Source organism: Panthera onca, chromosome C1 (assembly GCF_046562875.1).
Source record: "Panthera onca isolate mPanOnc1 chromosome C1, mPanOnc1 haplotype 2, whole genome shotgun sequence".
Taxonomy (NCBI): Eukaryota; Metazoa; Chordata; class Mammalia; order Carnivora; family Felidae; genus Panthera; species Panthera onca.
The window spans coordinates 49,293,822-49,313,073 of NC_138346.1; the positions used below are offsets into that span (position 1 = coordinate 49,293,822).

The following is a 19,252-nucleotide window of genomic DNA, read 5'->3' on the forward strand; positions in this document are numbered from 1 at the left end:
ATTTTTCATTAACATTAATCCAGACTATTTAGAGCAATTGCTAACTTGATATATACTATATTTTGTCTTTTGAAATGTGTCTTTCCTAGGACACTTATTTTGTTTAGTACCTTAAAACAATTCTATTCTTTCTTTTTGCCATTCACCAACCTGTTTTAATCAGCTTAATTTGTCCTAATTCTGATTGTATCTGAATGTCTCAAGACTACATAACTTCCCTTTGCAACAGCATATGCTTATAAAAAAGGAACTCCTTGCCATGTAGTTTCAAAAGAAGAAGACATTTACTGTACTAGACCTTACAGTAAGAACATATGTCAAATTGTTTGGATGTAAAACATCAGGTTTTTAAATCTTTTTTTAAAAGAATGTATACTAAATCTCTCAATTCCATAAGTAGGTGGTTGTTCTTGAGTTTTCTTTTCGCAATAGTTTAAAAGAACATTTGAGCAAAGATCCAGATACAACCAATTTAACCGTGATTGCTTGAAATGATTTCATTCTTTCTGCACATCTCTGGTTATACATGATGTTGCTGATCCTTGATGTTCCATTGTGAAGATATGGATCAATGCTTTAAGAAATGCAATGTGATAAAAATGTGAAAAAAAGGAATAATTTAAACAATATGCTTCCATCAAGGCAAACATGGTGTGTGTGTATGCACATATATATGAGTTTATAATGTATTAATAAATGATTATTCAAATTACTTTTTTGTGTCATCTTTGCACAGAGGCTATGCTAATCTCTGAATCATTTAATTTTAGAGTATGTGCTGCCAAAGCAAGTACCATTGAAATTAATTTTTAAATTAGGAAGGATACTATAAGTTGGAAAAATAAATGAATGTAAAATTCACTGAAAACATTATAGAAATAGAACCGAAAGTCTTAAGACCTGAACTGACCTCTATCTGTCAATGATTTAAAAATCAGTAGCTTCACTGAAGTTCTTTCTTCTGAGTTCCAACAATATATCCACTGTCACTGGATATACCACGTAAGGCTCAAAATAAATTTGTAAGAAACTACAAATCTTTCATACTTTATTACACATAGCCCCTGCTTACTCCTCATAATAACCTTTAACAACTTTAGTTCTCAAGGGATCATCTATCTCATTATTTTGCACACCTTAAGCTATAGACCTAGTCAGTCATTCCTCAGTCCACGGAAATTAGTCCAGAAGATAGACACCTGGCTCAAAGAGATCCAGTAAGATCCTCCTCGATACATTTATTTTAATTGGGGTTTCTTCCTCTGTGATCATCATCTCCAAATTACAGGCAGCCGTATTGTCATCCATTATTGGGAACTGTTTGCGAATTAGGTTATGCAAATAAATCAGATCCAAGATATGTAGAAGGAGAAATAGCAACTTGAAGATATTAGTTCTAGCAGTGACCATAGTCTGATTAAGTCTTGAAAATATCAGAGAAATGGATCAATTGATTATGTTTAAAGTGAGGTCTATCTTGCAACTGAGAAAATCACATCGTTACCACTCACTGTTACCCACAAACTTATTCCTCCCTCTTCATTAATAATGGGGTGTGATGTTACCATCTTTGTTTTCCCTACTAACCTCTGGTTTGACCTTGGACAGACTTTGAGTATAAAGTTTTTCATCTGTTAAAGGGAAAATACAATATTTATATTCCAGCATTGTTTTGAGGGTAAAATGAATCCACTGCCTGCACTGCAATAGTAGTTAGTTATCCACCCAGGTGACTAAGAATCATCTTTGACTTTTCTTGGCCATTCATTACTTTGTATCATCCTGCTTACATTCCTTTTAATCCACTCTTCCTTCACTCTTAACTGATTCAGTTCTAAGTAAGTACATCTTGTCTGGGAGCCTGGGTGGCTCTGTCGTCGGTTAAGCCTCCGACTTCGGCTCAGGTCATGATCTCACAGTTTGTGGGTTCAAGTCTCGCATCAGGCTCTGTGCTGATGGCTCAGAGCCTGGAGCCTGCCTTGAATTCTGTGTCTCCCTCTGTCTCTCCCCCTCCCTCACTCGTTCTCTCTCCCTCTCTCTCTCTCTCTCAAAAAAATAAATAAGCAGTAAAAAATTAAGTATATCTTGTCAATATACTATGTAGCTAATAAAAAATCTCAAAATTTCAGTGGCCTCCAGCAATAACATTTCCTTTTCTCTCATGTTAGATGTAAACAATTGCTGGTAGACGACTACAGCTTGTACTCCATGCATCCTCATATTCTCATCCCCAGGCTGAAGAAGCAGCCCCTCTTTGGGACATACTGTCCTTATTGCAGAAGGAAATGAGTGAGTGAATGGTAGATATGCCCACTGCTTCTTAAAGCATTTCTCTGGAACTGACAGTCTGTTACCTCACTCACAGTTCCTGGGTGCAAGTCACCTGGCCAGGCCAGTCAGTAGGTGAGGGAAGTGTACTTTATCTATAGGGAATCAAGGAAAACCACATGGAGACTAGGGATGTGAGCACAGAATGAGGTGTGACTAGGGACTAGAGCACAGAATAAGACAATTTACCACAATCAGGCTTCCTTCAAGTCAATATATATGTATATTTCCAAAGCACAAATCTTTTCATACCACTCCCTTTTTCCCTTAGAAACTTTATTCTGCTTTCCATCATAAGAATAAAATTCAAACTTCTTTGTGGACAATGAATCCCCAGCTTGTAAACTTTTACCTGTTGACGCTACTGCATATGTTACATTCTGTTTCCTAAATGTTTCTCATTTATCTCTGTAGATTTACATATGTTTTCCCCCATGCTGAAAATACCATACTCTCATCTCCTTCTGTTTCTTTTCATGGGATGTAAGGCAAGAAAAAAAAACTCAAAAACAAAACAATTTTACTTCATGTAGTTTTGGTAGCCACCTTCTCACTATTCAACAGTTGTGCTAGGCATTATAGTAATTATATCTTTCTCCCTTAGCAAGCAAGTCAACAACCTCTATGTTTACATCTATGAATATTTAGCATTAAGCTTAACAAATAATACAATAGAATCCAATTTGGATCCCTGCAGACAGTCTTGTCATTTTCATGGTATCATGTTGTCAACTTGGATTGAACATCTATTTATAGTTCTTCCCCATTTAACTTGTCACCTTCACTATAAATAACTTGCAAAATGAAGTAGAGAATAGCTGTTGATTTTTGATATATCTTTTGAAGAATTATCTCCCAGTTATGTCGAAAAATGTCCATGGACTAGTTCAGATTTTCTAAATATGTACTCTCTTCCTCTTTCTAAATATACTCTCTTCCTCTTTTTCCACCCATTTCCTATGCTATTATTTTTCTACCCTTGAACCTTGGTTTCACTCAACTATTATTCTTAATATAGACTTTCATTGAAACACAGAGTGCACATTGTAAAACATGCACTAATTTAAGAACATACTTTTAATCATTATTATAAATGTTCAAAACTACCCCCACGAGATCAGTTTTCTTATTATCCATATTTAATTGATGTGGAAATTGATTTAAAGATATATTAATTAATTTGCCCAATTCTAACAACTGGTAATCTCTAGGAAGATAGCAGTAGTCCCCAAGGAAACCAGTGAAATGTCTCCTTTATTCCTTGCTTCTGTTCTAGGTCAAGTGACCAATAAGACAAGGGAGTCATAGAAGCTATGCTGTCACTTTTGTTAATGATGAAACTAAGTTGGAAGACATTGCTTATGTTTACAAGTAATTAGATCTGTTAATAAGGGCTGTGTGTGTAGGGCTGTGATTGGCCCAGGACAGGTCCACCCAAATAAGTTAATGTCATGACAAGGAGGAGCAAAGAAGATAGTCCACTCATTTCAAAGATGTTTCCACAAGGAAACCAGGATGAAACCAAACTATGCAGTCCCAGTGTATTATTTAAAAATTTATCAATAAGATATGGTTTTCTACCTCTTTCAAGGCATAATGAAGAAGTACCAGAAAGACCAATCACATAGTAAAATCCTTTACACATCGCAGGGATTGCAGGGGGGGGCCTCAGGAGTAAAAAAGTATTGCTTCCTAACAATGATTACTTCACGTATGTTTTTTTCTTACCTTTCTGCATACCCCATTATGCTGAGCTGATGACTTTGCTTCATACTTCGACAAATATTAATAGCTAACACTTATACTTACTTGGGCCCAGACACTGTTCTAAGAGCTTTACATAGATTAACTCTTTTAATGAAATGGAAGCAATCAGGCAGAAACTCCCTCTGTTACATAATGCCAAATCTACAAAACTTCTCTTCCTACTTGTATAATCTTTCTTTAATGTTACAGTGGATAAATTTTTCTGCCTCTATAATGGCCAAACACACAATTCCAAACCCATGCTCATTCTTTGGATCAAATCTGCCCTTACTTTCTCAAGAACTTTGCTCCTGAAATTATTTTATTTTTATGACTGAATCTTTAATAATTTCCTTCCTCCTCAAGTACAACTATTGCTTCTCCATTTATAAAATAGTTTTACACAAATTATATATTTTGAAGGGCTGATGAAATTTCTGTTGCTATTTCCTCAACTCTTCTTCATCTGGCCTCGATTGACTTGCTTGTCAACCATTCTAATGACACCAATTTTATCAGACTCAACAGTTTCCATGATATAAAATCTTGTCTTTTTCTCTTGGCATCATTCTTTTATTTTGTTAAGTTTATTTATTTATTTTGAGAGAGAGGGGAAGAAGAGCAGGAGGGAGTGGGGAGAGAGAGGGAGAGAGAGAATCCCATGCAGGCTCTGCACTGACAGCATGGAGCCTGACATGGGGCTCGAACCCACAAATCTGTGAGATCATGACCTGAGCTGAAATCAAGAGTCAGAGGCTTAACTAACTGAGCCTCCTAGGCATCCCTCTTTAGGCATAGTTCTTAATCTTAGCATCATTTTTTTTTTCATTTAGAAATTTATCTCTCTTATAGTACATTTCTTTTTTGATACAGTATGCTGATCTGACAGTATTTTCTCTTATTTATTTTTTTTAAATATTTTACTCACTTCAATATTTTTGCTGTGCCCTCCCCCTAGTAACTAAATCTAAATGTTGGTATGTCCCGGAATATACTTCTAGGCCTGTCTTCCTCTAATGATTTTAGAGTCATCTAGACTAATATGTCCTCAAAATATTTGTCTGATGAGGCCTTACACTCTGTTTCAAAATAGTTTTTCTAACTACTTTCTTAATATTTCCCATTGTTTTTTTTTAACGTTTATTTATTTATTTTAGAGAGAGAAAGACTGTACATGCAAGCAGAGGAGGCACAGAGAGAGGGGTGAGAGAGAGAGAATCCCAAGTAGGCTCCACGCTGTGGAGAGCCCAGTGTGGGGCTTGACCTCACAAACCGTGAGATCATGACCTGAGCGAAGATCAAGGGTCAGACACTTAAACAACTGAACCACCCAGGTGCCCCATTATTGTTTTTTTTAATACTAGCATGTATCATACCTAAAACTTGATTGTCCTTCCCTCAGAACTGCTTCTCCCTGAATTCTTTCTATCTTAACAAATGGCCCCACCATCAACACAGAGGCTGAAGCAAAAACTATGATGTCTTCATTCCATTTTTTCACTGAACCGTCATGTCCTGTGCAAACACAAGTCCTTTCAGTTCTACCAAAATATAGTTCAAACCCATCTTTTTTTCATTTCTACTGCCACTTTCTTGATCTAAGTCATACAGATTTATTGCAATAGCCACCTAACTGCATCCTCTGTTGTCCCTTCTGTACTTCTGCAATTAGTCAGGTCTTCACATGGTTTTAAGAACAACCATTTAAAAATGTATTTTGTTACTTTCTGAAAAAAAAAGACTACTAATTAGAGAAAAAATGTAAACAACTTTTGTGAGCTACGTGGTTTCAAATATTTACTCACTGAGTAAATTTGGGCTTTCATATGACCTTGTATTTTTTTGGTTCATATACATTATGTTCAGAGAGTCCTTCTCTGGCCACATTCCATAGTCTTCCACCCATCGAGTCACTTGATTTCATTAAGTTCCTTCATACCGCTTATTTACTCTCTGAAGTTAGTAAGTTGGTGTACTTTTTGTTTACATGTTTTGTTGTCCCCCCTCACTAAAATATAAGATCTAAAACATCAAGGACATTATCTGCTTTTGACATTACCATATCTCCAATGGTAAAACAAGCTTGGCATATGGTAGGCAATAAATAATATTTTATTAGGCACATGAATGAATATGCATAGTATAGTAATTGGAAGAACACATGCAAAAAACATCTTCACTTTTGCTAATGTCATTGGAATTATTCATCTTTTGACATTGTGCTAATGTTTTTATAATGAAAGTTTGCCACTGTAGTCATGTGCAGTCAGAAGACATATATGTGTTTGTAATATTAGTTTTCAAAAAGTGTACTTTAAGATGAGAGATTGTGTAAAAGAATATATAAAAGGGAATTTAAAAAAATCAAACAAAACCAATAAATGTTATGTGCTTGAGGAGAATATTAAAACACTGAATCATGAGCTATTTACTTACTAGATATATGTTCTGAGTCTTCTGAGATTTTATGCGTTATTCATTATTATAAACACAATAATGGACAGACAAGTAATGTTAAGCTTACATTCACAACTTGTAGGTGTTCTTAGTGTTGATGATTCTTAAAGACAATGTAAACAATATCTAATATATCTGTGATATGCAATCTGATTTCTAATTGGAATTACATATACAAGCCAATATGTGATTCTCTGAAAGCATATTTCAACAAAACTGAACACAATTATTATTTTAAAATTAAAAATTAAATTTGGATTTTTTCCCCTTCTCTCTAATTTAATTTTTCATACATATAGTTAAGGAAACACTAAATCATTAGCTTTGTTTATACGAATTTCTGTGATAAATAAACATCTATCTCTGTATCTAAGTGTCTATCCATCATCTATTTGTCTATCATCTATCTCTATCTTATTTCTCATACCATTCTTTTTTTTTAAATGAAGTGTAATGTTATATTACAAATGTTATATTAACAAATGATATTGCCAAAGAGAAAAATAGTGATTTATGATTGATTACAATTCTCAATTTTTATTTGCTCTCCTTCTTTAGAAATAAATCGGCAATTCTACTGGGGAAATACCACCCCCATACAAACTAGGAGTAGATTCAATTGGCTTATTTCATCCATACTTCCTACTTTCAAACTAAAATAATTAGGGATAAATTAAAAATCCAGTCAAAAGCAAATGGGTCCTCTATGAAGACAAAAAGTCTTTCCTTGGGAAAGAGGTCATGAAAGTAGGAAATATAAGAAAGTTTCAATTCTTTTGCCTCCAGGATATAAGGGGAAAAAAGCAAGGAGAGAGGAGCCTCTGAGGAGTCTGAAGATAAAAATCAAGGAAATGATGGACAGAAACTTTTTGCAAAAATAATTCTCACTAAAAAACTGACAAAAATGAAAATTGAATAAATAAAAGTAATATAAGCATATGGAAAATGAAATAAAATTCCCTTAGGAATAATCTTTGAAGTTCCATGTTGTAATGAAGTTCAATACATAGCACAGTATCTGCTGCATACTCTATGACATTTACATCAATATTTCCTCTACTCAGCTATTAGCACAAAAATTTGTGGGATTAGGTAAATGTTTACAAGAAGGAAGGCAGAAATTTAAGAATAAATAATCTTAATCACAGAGATAGCTATCAGAAATAACTTTTCCTAAGTTTCATTATCTTCTCCAGTAAGAATATAACATATTTCAACCCATTATTGTATGACTTGAAGTTCCATCCCGATGACATTGGATCTATCCATGTCTGAGAGAAAAAATAACATCAACCACATCTTAACAGATAATTTAAGAGTCATTGCATGGTTCCACCAGTTCTCCAACTTTTTTGTTCAGGGCTAAAAATATAATATGGAAAGTAGGAGCTCCTAGTTTCTAGATAAGACACAAGGAGAAGATCTCCAGTTGATTCAGGGTAACCTCTAGCTGATATGTAACATTTGTAAGTCTATACTGCTGATATTTTATTTTATGTTATTTTATTTTAATATTTCATTTTATGTTTATTTTTGAGAGAGAGAGAGAGCATGCAAGTCGGGGAGGGTCAGAGAGAGAAAGGGACAGAGGATCCAAAGCAGGTTCCATGCTGACAGCAGAGACTTCAATGCGAGACTCAAATTCACAAACTATGAGATCATGACCTGAGCCAAAGTCAGATGCTTAATGGACTGAACCACCCAGGTGCCCCATATATTGCTGATACTTTAGTGTTTTGTGTTACCATAGTAGAGAGTACTAAGTCTAGAGCTGTTTTTGAAAATTTGATGTATTTGGATTTTTTCATGGTTTTCCAGGATAGTAGCTGAGGTAGATGATGATGATGATGATAGATGATAGATAGGTAGGTAAATAGACAGGCAGATAGATAATAGACAGATAGATAGACACACACAGACAGACAGATGGCCAGGGATAAAGCTAAATATATTTGTGAATGGAGAACCTTTTAACACATGTCAATTTAAAATTTTTTCATTAGAAATGCTTAATTAATCCTGAATGACCATCATCTCTATTTTCTTAAGTAACCCAATGAGTTTCTTACCTTGGTAGTTTTGAAAATTAAGTTAAATACAAATCATAATTTAGCCCTCTGGATGAATCCTATTTTGTACATACCTATATTAGTGAGCCAACATATTTGAAGTAAGGAGACTTTAATACACTGGGCTTAAAACCTAAAACCTATTTTTGCTTTGGCATGTTATTAACCCGCTCTGAGGCAATCTGCTTATTTCTGAAACAAGAATAGTATTTGCACAGCATAGTGTTGTGAGACTTCAAGGACATAGGAAGGCCAGTAACTAGAGTTTAGGGATCTAGAAGTTCCTCCTGGATAAAGTGATAATTAGGTTACGGCAGGAGAGTATGTAGAAGTTGGCCAAGTGAATCTGGAGTGGGAGCAGGAAATAAATGGATGAAGGCTGGGAATCAGAGATAATAAAATCCTGTCATGCGGCTGTAGTATGAAGTTTAGAGGAAGTTGAAAGTAGTCAATAGAAGAGGCAGCAAGAATAGAGACCTAAGAATTTAAAAAAAGGCGGGGCGGGGGGTTGGTGCCTGGGTGGCTCAACTGCTTAAAATTCTGACTTGGGTTCAGGTTATAAGCTCATGGCTCATGAGTTGGAGCCCTGCATTGAGGTCTGTGCTGACAGCCTAGAGCCTGGAGCCTGTTTTGGATTCTGTGTCTCCCTCTCTCTCTGTCCCTCTCCCACTCATGCTCTCAAAAATAAATAAAAATTAAAAAAAAAATAAACATTTAAATAATAAAAGAAAAAAAGAATTGGGACCTGTAGACTAAATTCAAGAGTTTTTAGGTACTAATCTAAGTAAATGTCACAGAAGGATTTTAAGCTCTGACAAGGTCAAAATTTTGGAAAATGTTTTTCCTCACTCACAATAAAAAAACCAACCAACCAAACAAATAAACAAAGGATTCTGGAGAAGAAAGACTAGAGGCTGATAAACTAATTAGAAGCTGCTGTAATGTAAAAATTTCCCCAGTGGCTTAATGGTAGCACCAGTGGCACCATAAGGGAGAGGTGGATGAATTTTGCTGCTGGGGATGCAAACTAGTGCAGCCACACTGGAAAACAGTATGGAAGTTCCTCAAAAATTTAAAAACCAGAGCTACCCTATGACCCAGCAATTGTATGACTAGATATTTATCCAAAGGATAAAAAATGCTGATTCGAAGGGGCACATGCACCCCAGTGTTTATAGCCACGCTATCAACAATCGCTAAATCATGACAAGAGCCGAAATGTCCATCAACTGATGAATAAAGAACATGTGGTATATATATATGTGTGTGTATATATAAACACACACACACTGGAATGCTAATAGTACTTGGCAATGAAAAAGAATGAAATCTTGTCATTTGCAACAATGTGGATGGAACTAAATAGTACTATGCTAAGTGGAATATGTCAGTCAGAGAAAGGCAAGTATCATATGATTTCACTCATATGTGGAATTTAAGAAACACAACAGATGAACATAGGAAAAAGGAAGGAAAAATAAGATAAAAACACAGAGGGAGGCAAACCCTAAGAGATTCTTAAATACAGAGAACAAACTGAGGGCTGCTGGAGGGGAGGTAGGTGGGGGTGGGTTTAACGTGTGATGGGCACTAAGGAGGGCACTTTTAGAGATGAGCACTGTCATACTTAAGAGATGAATCACTGGGTTCTACTCCTGAAACCATGACTACACTGCATGTTAACTTGAATTTAAATTAAAAAAAAAAAAAGTGATTTAAAAGGTAAACACTGTGGAGCTTAGTGACAGATTGGATTTGTGGGATGGCCCAATGAGAGAGAAGAGAACTATGTGCATAGCACTCGGGTTTCTGGCTTGAGCAGTAGATTATCTCACTGAGATTATACACTAAAGGATGAGCAAGTATGGAAGAGAAGTTAAAAGCTTCAGTTGTTTTCCATTTAAATTTTGAGGTTCCTGCAAAACATTCCAGTTGAACTGACTGTAGATAGTCACAATGGGAGTTCAGGAGAGAAATTTGATGAGCACATCATTGAAGCCAACAGGATGGGTGATTTCGTCTATGAAAAATAAGTAAGCTAGAGCAGAAGGAAAAATTTTACAATAAAACAGCTAAGAACAATTCTATAATGACTAAAAAAGAAGAAAATGACACTGCAAAGAAACTGTAGAAAAAATTCAGGAGAATTAGAAAAAAAATCACTCCTTTTGGCTTCAAACTTCAGCATTACTTGCAATCATATAACTACTTATGGTTTTATTTATTATCTATCTACCCACCTACCAACTACTTATCAATCATCTATCATCTCTAATGTAATTATATATTAAATTTAATGGACAGAATTGTTTTTAAAAGTTAACATGAAAAATCCCTTAAGTCCATTTGGTCACAAATAAATAAGTGTTTTGATAGTATAGGCCTAATACTTCAGTTATGTTTTTGTGTATTTGAGTGTATTTGAGTATTCTGTGATTTATTGCTTTCACTGTGTTTTATTGCAATTTTCAAAAGGCACTGAGAGTATGAAGCTGGACTAATAAGAATAAAATATTAACAAATAATATAGACGTAAGCAGTACATACAATATGCCAACACATACGAATAGTTTTAAACCAGTCACTGTTTTGGTTAGTGTGAAATAAAAATGACAGATGTAACTGTCATCTCAGTGCAGGTGCAGTGCCCACTTAATGAAAGGAAAATCAACCCCATGATTTTAATTGATTTATTGTATTAAAATGGTCTTAATATTGTAGGGGAGGAAAAACTCTACCTCTCTCTGTCCTCTTAGGGTCTCTGACTGGGCCTGAGAAGTAAATTGACATAAGACTCATTAAAAGGAGAAAAACATACAGAGTTTTACATGTATACGGGAACCCTCCATAAAGAAATAAAGACCCAAAGCAGTGGCTCTGCTTAACCGTTATCATAGGTTGAACAAAGACAGGCAACTGTGGGAAAGTCACTAAAATGTATGAGGAGAATAAAGGAAGATAAGAATTATTTTAAAGAGGCCTGTTTGTATAGTTCTCTTGGTCTCTACTCCCCCTCTCTTGATAAGAGAGTTTCTTCTCTCCTGAAATAGGGAATGAATCCTTCACATGGGAGTTTTATCTCCTGCTTTCAGGAAGAAAAGGAGACGTCAGCACGTTCTTCTTGCACCTACTGTTTTTCAAATGCCTTTTGCTCAAAATAAGTGCCATGTATTGGAGTGGAGTGCCATCCTTCAATATTTGAGGCACCAGTTTCAGAGATGAGATACTGTTTATTTTTAATTTTATAACTTCGAAGGAATAACATTTCCCTCAGGGTTATTTTTTTTTTTAATGTAACCATGTTAAATCTCCCACCTTGTCTCTCATTCTGTCCAACTCTCTTAGGAGGAATCTCATTAAGAAAATGAAATTGCCCCTAATTTTATCACTATAGATAGCTCTGGATGACATAAAATTAATGCTGTCCCAGTACACATCCGAAACGCAAACCAATCAAAATCTTATGCTGGTGAGGCACGTTTAATTGATAACATTCAGCTAAAGACAGAATGAATGATCTTTGGCAACTCTAATGTAATGCCTGACATCCTTAAAGTAAAAGAAGTAACTCTGATGGTTTCTTTTTAAATGTGAACTATATTTCAATTATCAACATATGTAACTATGCATAGTGACCTCTACATCCTTCGCCAAGTATGTTTTGTAGATTATTTCATTATTCTTTTTGCTACATGCCCATAGATATAACTGCTGATAAAAATTCTTTTATACAAAAATTCTTTTAGAAAATGCTACACTTTCCTAGTTACCCTGGAATAGGGTGATGGGAAAGTGTTTTTAATAATCCATTCTACAATTCTCCAAAGACTTTGAGAAGAAATGAGAAAGATTTCTCAAGTTTCACAGGTTATATTTGGAAAACATATATTTGAAAAATATATGTAATGTATATATGTACAATATATGTATATATGTGTGTGGGGTGTAAAATATGTAGTTTTATTTTACATAATTATACAAAAAACTCACAAGAACATTTTCTGAATCATTTGTATAAGCAATTTAAATCAAGTTCTGCAAAGCAGTGTCTGTTTCATTTACAGTTGTATTGGTGTTATTAGTCCCACTTTAGGGTACACGGTAAGATATATATGGCCATACAAGTGGAAAAAGGGCAGGAAATTTTAATGTAAATAATATATTCTAAATTTATAAGGCTAAGGGAGCCATGCTTTCTTAATCAAACATTTTGGATTCACAATGTTTTGAGTTGGAGAAGAATAGTAAAAAAATGAAATCATCATCTAGTAGTAAGTAATATAGATATAGAAAATTGAAAAGAACTGCATTGTGGATATCAGGGTCTTATATACTGTACAAATAAATGTCATCAGAGCCAAAATACCCTCAATCATATTATATTTATGTTACTTTGATTTTTTGGTTTATTATTTCATTTGCTAATACTAAGTAAATCAATCATAGTTTTATATTTCTACATAATTAAGAAATACTACAATAAAAATAATTTAAAGCAATATTGGATGAGCAATAAGACGTTTCTACCTTTAAAGTATGTTTTGTACATTACTCAGTGAACTTGACCTTTCCATTAAGAATTTTATAGCAAAAACAAATAAAATAGGCTAACAAATAGTAAGGGGGGATTTTTTAAGTTTATTTATTTATTTTGAGAGAGACAGAGACAGCATGAGTTGGGGAAGGGAAGCTAGAGAGGGAGAGAGAGTATACCAAGCAGGCTTTGCCCTGCCAGCACACAGCCCAATGTGGGGCTTGAATCCATGAAGCCATGAGATCATGACCTGACCTGAAACCAAGAATTGGATGCATAACTGACTGAGCCACCCAGGCACCCCAGGGGAGGATGTCTTGTGACCTTATTCTTATATATATATAATTGGTTGTCTTGTGACCTTATATATAATTGGTTGAATTATATATCCAACTGATTGGTTGGTTGAAATCAGTCATTAATGAGCATTTCCACACCATCCACCCAAAGGTTCTCACCTTTATGGAAAGGTTTTATTCATGCTCAAGCTTTGCTAGAGAACATGTACTGGAGAAAAGTAACCGAACTGTCTCAATGAATAAAACAGCACCATAACTTTCATACTTTCACTTCATAGATATACGTTTATTGATGGCATTATTCTTACAGTCACATAATTTCAAACTGTAATGCTCATGTTAAGATAAAAATATGTGTTTTTCTTTTGTGTTGCTTTGTTGCAAGCTGTACCAATTTGTTCTGGAGACAGATCTGTTCCTCAGCACATCAGATTGGCAGAACTCATTCTAAATCAAATTTATTGAAATTTTATATAGAGACCATATAATGACAGACAGAAGGAAATGATATTTCAAGCAATTTCACAAGTGATTCTCATAGAGATTTTTTCCTTAAAATTCGACCAGAACCCTCATGTATACCTGACTTCCTTGTAAAAATTCTATTTGAATGGAGAAAGAAAATTAAAAACTTACACAACAGCACCAAAAAATAAAATAAGTCAGTATGTTACTGACAGAGGGAAACATTTAAGGAGCCTCTGAAAAACAGCAAACAGATGACATTTGATTGAAAAAAAATTATCCCAAAAAAACTCTAATTAAAACCAGCTAGGATGCTTCTTGCCAGGAAAGCCCCAAAGAAACTCATTGTCAAGAATCTCAGAAACAACCTGTTTTAAGTTTATCATTAAGAGATGATAAAGAGACTCCTTGCCTATGCCCACCCTTTAAAACCAGATTTCCAATTAAAGCCAACAAAATACAGGAAAAAAGAGAAGAGTTGGTGAGAAGTAGAATTTTTAAGGCTGTGAAAAGGAACTACAACCAAGCTTGAGATAATTCCGATTTTCAAAATTGATATGGAATAAAACATAAAATGCATTCTGTCCATAAGTAAAATAATAAAGTTTGTCTCCTTATGAATGAAAGTTTTTTAAAGTACTCATTTTCTTGCTATCTGCATATGCTTTCTAAAGAAATGTGTGCTAATTAGAATTCCCTGCTCATTTTTATTCAGAATCCTACATTTGGTTTTCCATGTTGGAGGGATCAGGGTCATGGAATGAGACATATGCAGTTGTTAAGAAATTCTTTCTGCCATCACCATATTGTGCAATTTTATTTGTTATCCACACATAATATCATACCAACAATGATTACTAGACTTTTGAAGAAAATAAGGACATTGAAAAATAATTGCACAATAATAAATAATGCATTCAAGTACATAAGAAGGTTTGAAAAGCAGTTAAAATATGGAAACTTAAACTTTTTAAATTTTAGAACAGTTCTACATGCATACATTAATTGTAAAGCTAGTATAAACATTTCCCTTATGGTCCACACTCAGCTTTCCTATTATTAATATCTCACATAAATATGATATGTTTGTCACAATTAATGAGTCATTATTATTAACTAAAGTTCATACTTTATTATAGTTTCCTCTTTTTTCTAATTTATTTTTTCTGTTCTAGGATCCAGTTCAAATCACCACACAACATTCAGTTTTGTCTCCTAGACTCTTTCATACGGAGAGTTTTTCAGACTTTCCTTGTTTTTGATGACCTTGACAGTTTTGAGTTTTACTAGCCAGATGTTTTATAGAATGTCTCTCAATTGGGATTTCTATGATGTTTTTCTCATGATTAGACCAGGGTATTTTGGGAGAAAGACTATAGATGTTCAGTGTATTTTATCACATCCTATTTAAGTGTATATTCTATCAATATGACTTATCACTGTGATGTGGACCTAAATCACCTGGCTTGAGATAGTCTTTGTCAGGTTTCTTTACTATAAAGTTATACTTCTTATTTTTCCTTCTCATTCGGTACTTCTGGGAATAAAGTCTATATATGCAGCCCAGACTTAAGAAGTAGGGGGTTATGATTTAACTTCTTAAGGGCAGAATATCAAAAAAGTATTTGGATATCTGCACAGGAGATTTATTTATTCACACTTATTTGTTTATTATGCTATAATTGATTTATATCACTACAGATTCATGGACATTTATTGTATAGATTGAGGTATCATCCAATACTACTTACAAATTTTGTTGTTCAAATCATTCCCTATTTGGTCATTGGGGAGATTTTCAGAGTTCCTATATCCCTTTGATATGATACTTCTATCATTTTATTTTATGTATGTATGTATTTATTTACTTAGTATGAACACTGTCTCATTTTCTGGCACCACAAGTTTTCCAGGCTCATCTTGCATGCTTCCAGCTCTAGGCCTAGAAGCAACCATTTTTCCAAGGAGAATACAATTGTAAACTTACCCTCTTATATAAAAACGTCTATAAATTTTTAAATGTAACCAACTATATCTATATCAAGTTAAGCATAAGTTCATACTGATGACTCCACTCTAATCCATTTCCACACGAATTGTTCTAGCATTTCCTTGCTTATTATCCATAACCTCTTATTGCAACAGTGAGAAACTTGTCTGCTAACACTTATTCCCATTTAGTTAGTAGCTCAATTCCATTGTACAGATACAGTGATTTCAGAATTGTTATCCCATACTACTGTGGGAAGATGGGTTAAGGGAACACATTGTCAGTTAGAATGCGGTGCTTATGTTCAGTTCCTTTTGCATTGACAGCCACTTATTTTGAAAGTTGCTTAGGTTAATTCTTTATACCTTCACCATATTCCGTTAGCTTGTTTCATACACTTCCAATACATTTAAGTTATTTTGCCACAACTCACATTCCATCCTAGGATACTCTGACGTCCTAAAAAAAAGAAAAAAAATATATATATATGTGTGTGTGTGTGTATATATATATATATACATATATATATACATATATACATATACATATATATACATATATACATATATGTGTGTGTGTGTACACACACATATATATGTAAATACATACATATATTTATTTACAAATATTAAGTTTTACAGCTTGTACTGTAAATTTCAACATGTTTTGATAAATGCAACAGTATGTATCCACAGAGTATCAAACAGAGTAGTCTTAGTCAAAAAATATTTTTCTTCAGCTATTCAACACTGTTCCCCATCTCTGAGCCCTTGGTAACCACTGACTTGTTTATTGTCTATAAAGGTTTGCCTTTTTCAGAATGTCATATAATTGGAATCACAAGCTATGTAGCTTTTTCAAACTGGCTGCTTTCACTAGCAATATGAATTTAAGATTTCTCCATGTCTTTTCATGTCTCGATAACTTGTTTTTTCTTACTGCTGAAGAGTATTCTGATGTATGAATGTACCAGTTTGTTTACCCACTAACCTAATAAAGGACATTGTGGATGCTTCCATTTTTTGGTGATTATCAATAAAGCTTCTATATATATTCATGTACAGATTTTTGTGTGGACATAAATTTTGAACTGGATTGAGTAAATACCAAGCATGTACAATTGCTGGACTATACAGTAACAATATGTTTAGTTTCATAAGCAACTGTTAAACTGTCTTCTAATATATTAAAAGCATTCTTCATTCCCACCAGCAATGAATGAGAATGAGAGTTCCTGTGCCTATATCCTTGCTGACAGTTGATATTTTCAATCTTTTTTTTATTATTATATTAACCATTCTAATTGGTGTTTAGTGGTATCTAATTGTTGTTTTAATTTGTAATTCTTCTTTAAGTTTATTTTGAGAGAGAGAGAGAGAAAGCATGTGGGAGGGGCAGAGAGAGAGAGGGAGAGACTCTCAAGCAGGCTCCACACTGTTAGCACAGAGCCCAATGAGGGCTCAAATTCATGAACTGTGAGATCATGACCTGAACCGAAATCAAGAGTTGGATACTTAACTGACTGGGACAACCTGGTGCCCCAATTTTTAATTCTTTAATGAGAAATGATATTGAGCAAATGTTTATATGCTTATTTACCACCTGTATAACTTCTCTGGTGTGGGATCTCTTCAGATCTTTTGCCCATTTTTTATTTGGATCGTTTAATTTTAAGTTTTCTATGAAATTAGTAGATATTAATATATCTGAAAGAAAACAAATCTGGAATTTGCTTGTCTTTTGTGTTCACTTGTTTAAATTTCCTTTGGATAAATTAATTTAAAACATAGATTCCCATAAAGAAACCCTAGGAGCAAAATACACAAATATTAACTTCTGTTATTTATAAGATTAAATTGAATATTTTATTCTTATTGGACAATGTAAGAAACATGATTTGTCTTGACTTCACTAGTTATTTATTACCAAAAACCGATAACTTCACAAAATAGAAGTTGCTCTTTGAATCCTCAGTTAAATACACTCGAATGCATAGACCAGACTGATATTTATATTTTTCATGTATTGCTTATTTAACATCTGAACAAGATTACTTGCTATATAAGCATTCTTAACACACTTTGTTATACTAACCATCATTATTTATTCAGAGTAGAGAAAAAAATCTTAAGATGTTTCACAAGTGTAGGCTTACGCTCAGAAAATATAAAAAAGTACTTAATGTAACATCTGGATAATTTATCCTTTCCATTATTGGTAGTAACTGTGATAACATCTGTACTCAACTAAGCTGTGTCTTTAAAGTTTATAAAACATTCAAGATAACATGCTGCTTTATGATCAGCATTCACCACTTCATAGAAAGTAGGGCACATCTGACTTGACATAATAAAGGTAGTTCAGGATGCATTTTTTTAATACCTGAGATTCAGTTTTTCTTTATGGTTGGTGCTCTATCTTCCATGTGCACCTCCAGATCCAAGCTCCATCCTATGAATCTTGGAATGTTGACTTCTTTGGGCTGCATCAAAAGCTCCTTTCCTTTTGGCTTTGGTAGGTTGCCCAATGGAAAGCACTAGCATGACATCATGGGGCACGGTGAGAATTTGATTATTATCACCCAGCATCCCTCAATGCAGACTCAGTTGCCTGGCTGTGCCCACAACTAAAAATCACAGGTCATGTCAGATAATCCTCTTTATATGTTCTTACCTGTCTTCTGCTCCCTCCCCATTTTCTTATATTCTCTATCCCTTCTCTCTCTCTCTCTAATAAAGTGATCTTATTAACTACCTAGATAAAAAACTATATTTCATGTTTTTAAAAATACCAAATACTTTTTATATATTTACACAAAAAAAGAGAAAATCAATAAAATTTTATTCAGAGAATAAACAGTGTACAAAATTCATCTGTATCATGAATGTTCTATTTATTTGTGTGTGTGATTGTAAAAGATCCGTTCAATTTGCCAAAATTATCAGGAAACTGATATATTTTCAGGAAAAATGTTGTAAAATGCATATTTAATTAATCTACTTCCAATTCTATCTTTCTCAGTCACCTTGAAGAAGCTTTTTGCTATCATAATGAATATAATGGCCAGTTTAAAACAAAACTACTATTATAAAATAATAAAGAATCACAATGCATTCATAATATTTTCATATATTTTGTATTATACTAGAAAATAAAATTCTAATATTTTATAAAATAATATAGTATCCTATATTACATATGTTTTATTTTCTTTTTACCAGATGTATTTCTGAACTATTACATGTTGACATTCATTATGGTAGACAATGTATTCATTTAGATTCTAGGACACAGTGAACTTAATATAAATGGCATATTCAAACAATGCACAGTTATTTGGTGGATACTTTCAAATTAATTAAAA

General features: G+C 33.8%; 1 non-coding gene across 1 annotated transcript; it reads right to left on the minus strand.

The window, feature by feature from the left end:
• Nucleotides 1-691: 691 nt before the first annotated feature.
• LOC132674048 (U6 spliceosomal RNA) lies at nucleotides 692-794 on the minus strand. The gene has a single exon (XR_009608369.2). It is a non-coding gene; the product is annotated as a U6 spliceosomal RNA (small nuclear RNA).
• Between the last annotated feature and the right edge of the window lie 18,458 nt (nucleotides 795-19,252).